At 38.6% G+C, this 5,227-nt stretch overlaps 1 pseudogene across 1 annotated transcript; it reads left to right on the top strand.

The window, feature by feature from the left end:
- The first annotated feature begins 1,707 nt into the window (after positions 1-1,707).
- On the top strand, positions 1,708-3,885 carry LOC147361829 (nucleolin pseudogene; annotated as a pseudogene). Its single transcript, XR_015137683.1, has one exon. The product of XR_015137683.1 is annotated as a nucleolin pseudogene (transcript).
- The last annotated feature ends 1,342 nt before the right edge of the window (positions 3,886-5,227 follow it).

Below are 5,227 nucleotides of genomic sequence, written 5' to 3'. Positions count from 1 at the left end.
AGGAAGAGGGCATGGCAACTTACTCCAGAATTCTTGAATCCCCATGGACAGAGAAGCCTCACGGGCTATACTCGGATATAACTAAGTGACTTAGGATGCACATCCAATGTATTTAAGACTTACATTTTTTCTTGGATAACTAACAGAAACCTACTTTGTAGCACAGAGAACTCTACTCAATATTATGTAACAACCTAAATGGGAAAATAATTTGAAAAATGTAGATATGTATATGCATAACTGAATTACTTTGCTGTAGCCCTGAAACTATCTCAATACTGTTAATCAACTAAACAAAGTTTAAAGAGATTTACATTTTTTATGTTACCAGCTTTTATATGATGAGCCTAAATATAATTTTTGCTGCATTTATCCTGGGTGGGATTCTCAGGTCTTCTTCAATCATTAAGTTGAATATTTTAGATAATATTCAGTCATTAACATCTTAATTATTTCTTGTACTATCACTTTCCTTTATATGGGATTTGAATTATACCTATATTAGACCTTTAACCACATCCCAGGTGGCACAGTGGTAAAGAATTCCCCTGCCAATACAGAGAACACAAGAGATGCAAGTTCCATCCTTGCATTAGGAAGATCCCCTGTGGTAGGAAATGGCAACGTACTCCAGTTTTCTTGCCTGGGAAATCCCATGGACAGAGGAGCCTGGCGGGCTACAGTCCACGTGATCAGAAAGAGCTGGGCATGACTGAGTACACACACAAACACACACACACATATGTTATCTTATGCTTATCTTACTTTAAGAAAGGTTTTGGTTTTGCTTTTGTTAAGCAGCTAGAACAAAGATGAATCTAATAAGGTGTTGAGGTAATTAAAAGCAGGTCAATCTATGGTTATCCCTTTCTCCTAAGGTTTATTTTTAAGGTTCCTAATTGTGTCCCAACTGAAAGTATTGGCCTGCAATTTCTCCCTTCATCCTATGTGTATACCAACAATTCCATGCACTCTCTCTTTGCCACCATATTTTTGAATCTGCACATAACTTAATAATTAAAGGGCCCCAAATCTTGGCTCTTTTGGTTTTTATTCTCTGCTTTTTCAAACCTATAATAATTCCTCACTGCTCTGGAAGGTTCCCCAAACATTGGAATACATTTTAAAAAATAGCTTGTCCAGATTTTCTAATGTAAGTGCTAGTCAAAAACAACCTAATCTGCCATTACAGGAAACAGATTGTTGGTAGTATAATGTAACATTTAAAGAATGGGCCTTGGCAGCTAAGATTTCTGAGACTGAGTCCTGGATCTCTTACACAGAAACAGCTCTAACATTATGTTCAAGAGAATAAATGTTGAAGCCAAACTGCATAGGATTTAATCTTGAGTCTCTAAATTGAGTGACCTTGAACAAGTTTCTTAATGTATCTTTGCAATATGACTTCTTATAGAAAGTTGAAAAAGCATTAATTCCTACCTATATCATTGTTGTGCAGAGTAACATGTATAAGCAATTTTAACATTGTCTGGCATAAATGTAGCACTCAACAATGTTAGATTTTTCTTTGTGTTCTCTTGGCAAAATGAAGCTAGTATGACCTACTAATAAGGTTGCTTTAAGAAATGGAGGCTTGCTTTCGCCTCAGTCTCGAGCGCTAGCTGGCAGCCAAGCATACGTGCTCAGGGATTAGCGGCCGCCATCGACGGTGCTTAGGCTCCTCTGGGCTCATCTGTGCCACTTGCCACACACTCCGCCGTCATAAGCCGCCATTATGGTAAACTTGCAAAGGCCGGTAAAAATCAAGGTGACTCCAAGAAAATGGCTCCTCCCCCAAAGGAGGTAGAAGAAGATAGTGAAGATGAGGAAATGTCAGAAGATGAAGACGATGAGAGCAGTGGAGAAGAGGTTGTTATTCCTCAGAAAAAAGGCAAGAAGGATGCTGCAACTCCAGCAAAGAAGATGATGGTTTCCCCAACAAAAAAGGTTGCAGTTGCCACACGGGCAAAGAAAGCAGTTTTCACCCCTGGCAAAAAGGCAGCAGCTATGCCAGCCAAGAGGACAGTTACACCTGCCAAAGCAGTGGTAACACCTGGCAAAAAGGGAGGCATCCCAGGCAAAGCATTGGTAGCAACATCTGGTAAGCAGGGAGCAGCCACCCCAGGCAAGGGAACAAAGAACAGCAAGAATGCCAAGAAGGAATACAGTGATGAAGAAGATGGAGATGACAGTGAAGAGGAAGACGATGATGATGAAGAGAAGGATGAGCCAGCAGTGAGGAAGGCAGCTGCTGCTTTTGGTGCTGCTCCTGCCACAGATGATGAGGATGACAATGATGATGATGATGAGGAGGAGGAGGAGGAGGAGGACAAAGATGACTCTGAAGAAGAACCTATGGAGATTGTACCAGCCAAAGGAAATAAAGCTCCAGTAAAAGCTGTTCCTGTGAAGGCTAAAAGCACTGCTGAAGATGAAGAGGGTGATGATGATGATGAAGATGAAGAGGTAGAGGATGACAGTGATAAAGAGGAGGAGGATGATGAGGAAGAAGAGGAGGAGGAGGAAGAAGAAGAGGAGGAAGAGGAAGAAGAGCCATCAAAGAAGCACCTGGAAAACGAAAGAAGGAAATGGCCAAACGAAAAGCAGTTCCTGAAGCCAAGAAACAAAAAGTGGAAGGCACAGAACCAGCTACATCTTTCAATCTCTTTGTTGGAAACCTGAACTTCAATAAATCTTCTCCTGAATTGAAAACGGGTATCAGTGATCTTTTTGCTAAAAATGATCTTGCTGTTGTCGATGTCAGAATTGGTGTGTCTAGGAAGTTTGGCTATGTGGATTTTGAATCTGCTGAAAACCTGGAAAAAGCCTTGGAACTCACTGGTTTAAAAGTCTTTGGCACTGAAATTAAACTGGAAAAACCAAAGGGAAAAGACAGTAAGAAAGATCAAGATGCAAGAACACTTTTGGCTAAAAATCTGCCTTACAAAGTTACTCAGGATGAATTAAGAAGTGTTTGAAGATGCTGTGGAGATCAAATTAGTCAGCAAGGATGGAAAGAGTTAAAGGGATTGCTTATATTGAATTTAAGACAGAAGCTGAGGCAGAAAAAACCTTGAAAAAGAAAAGCAGGGAACAGAGATAGATGGGCGATCCATTTCTCTGTACTACACTGGAGAGAAAGGTCAAAGTCAAGACCATAGAGGTGGAAAGAATAGCACTTGGAGTGGTGAACCAAAAACCCTGGTTTTAAGCAACCTCTCCTATAGTGCAACGGAACATATTCTTCAGGAAGTATTTGAGAAGGCAACTCATATCAAGGTGCCCCAGAACCAAAATGGCAAATCTAAAGGGTATGCATTTATAGAATTTGCTTCATTTGAAAATGCCAAAGAAGCTTTAAATTCATGTAATAAAAGAGAAATTGACAGCAGAGCCATCAGACTGGAATTGCAAGGACCCAGGGGATCACCTAATGCAAGAAGCCAGCCACCCAAAACTGTCTTTGTCAAATGTCTCTCTAAGGATACCACAGAAGAGACATTAAAGGAGTTGTTTGATGACTCTATTCGAGCAAGGATAGTCACTGACCGGGAGACTGGATCCTCCAAAGGGTTTGGTTTTGTAGACTTCAACAGCGAGGAAGATGCCAAAGCTGCCAAGGAGGCCATGGAAGATGGTGAAATTGATGGAAACAAAGTCACTTTGGACTGGGCCAAACCTAAGGGTGAAGGTGGCTTTGGAGGCTGAGGTGGTGGCAGAGGTGGCTTTGGAGGCCGAGGTGGTGGCAGAGGTGGCCAAGGTGGCTTTGGTGGCAGAGGCCAGGGAGGCTTTGGAGGGCAAGGAGGCTTCCGAGGAGGCAGAGGAGGAGAAGGAGACCACAAGCCACAAGGAAAGAAGACGAAGTTTGAATAGTTTCTTCTATCCCTGTCTTTCCCTCTTCCATTTAAAAGAAAGGACTCTGAGGTTTTTAGTTACCTGATCAATGGCAGAGCCTTCTGAGGAAATTCCAAGACAGTATACAGCCCTGTGGTCTACTTGGAAATCCGTATAGATAACATTTCAAGGGAGATAACACTGTTGGTGTTGACTGGATATTTGTATAAACTTTTTAAAGAGATGAGTGATAGAGCTAACCCTTATCTGTAAGTTTTGAATTTATATTGTTTCTTCCCATGTACAAAACCATTTTTCTCATATGGAGTTTTGTTTTTTTTTTTTTGTGTTAGGGGGTGTAAAGTAAAGAATGTTTTATCATGATTTTTGCTTCAGCAATTTTGGGACAGATTAAAAGTCCTAGAACTCTGGGGAAAAAAAAAAAAGAAATGGAGGCTTTAATATAAACAAAATTATTTTGCTAGTGCTTAGTACACAATAAATACTCATATATTAGCATGTGAATAGTAAATGAATGAAGAATATGTAGTAATTAATGAATTAAGAAAAGCCTTTCCCTCTGTAGTATCTTTTAATTCTCTTCTGTTTTAGTAGATCGCCTTATCAGGTTCAGCGTTAAATAAGAACTGACGGAGGCACAGATATTTGTTTTTGAGATGATTAGATGTCATGAAAATCAAATTAGAAACACTCAGAATTGAATGATCTTTCTCTGCACATTGGAAGGTACATCTCCATAACCACATGATTGATCATTCATGATTTAAACAGAAATTGTGTTTGCTATTCATGTCAAAGGTCGGAGAACAAGAGGCAATAATAATATTTTAAAGAAATTATTTGAAAGAGCTTTCAAATTTTTATGCATTTAGTCATTTCGTTATTTCTCTTAATATTGGAAATGCAATTTTTAAGTAAAAACTGTTAAAGATTTTAGTAGTCATGATTAGAGATTACTTGATAAAAGGATTTGGTTATACAATTTTCAGTCTGGTTTCACAATGAATATAACTAAAGAATACTAAATAATATGGATAATATGAATAATGGACTGGTATAAACACAGAAGAAGGTCTTATATTTGAGCCTATGTTTTCCAAGAATTTTATTAGTCCTTGCACAAACACTTATCAAATGTGCAAGCAATTACTCTCTGAAAAAATAATAATAGATTTTATAGGCTGAACATCTCCCTTAACTCTAAAAACAAATGACATGTAATAATGAATTTTCGACCTTTACATTTAGGGTCAGAAAAAACTTATATTAAATTATACATTTCTTCCATTCATTAAAAATTAAAAAAAATAAAAGCAATAACACACAACTTTTAATTTCAGAATATTTAACACAGAATTTAGAAGACACGTGT

The sequence above is a fragment of the Bos grunniens genome, chromosome 12, assembly GCF_055505025.1.
Source record: "Bos grunniens cultivar Pamir isolate PY7600 chromosome 12, Bosgru_T2T1.0, whole genome shotgun sequence".
Lineage (NCBI taxonomy): Eukaryota > Metazoa > Chordata > Mammalia > Artiodactyla > Bovidae > Bos > Bos grunniens.
This window is presented reverse-complemented; position numbering and strand designations above follow the sequence as displayed.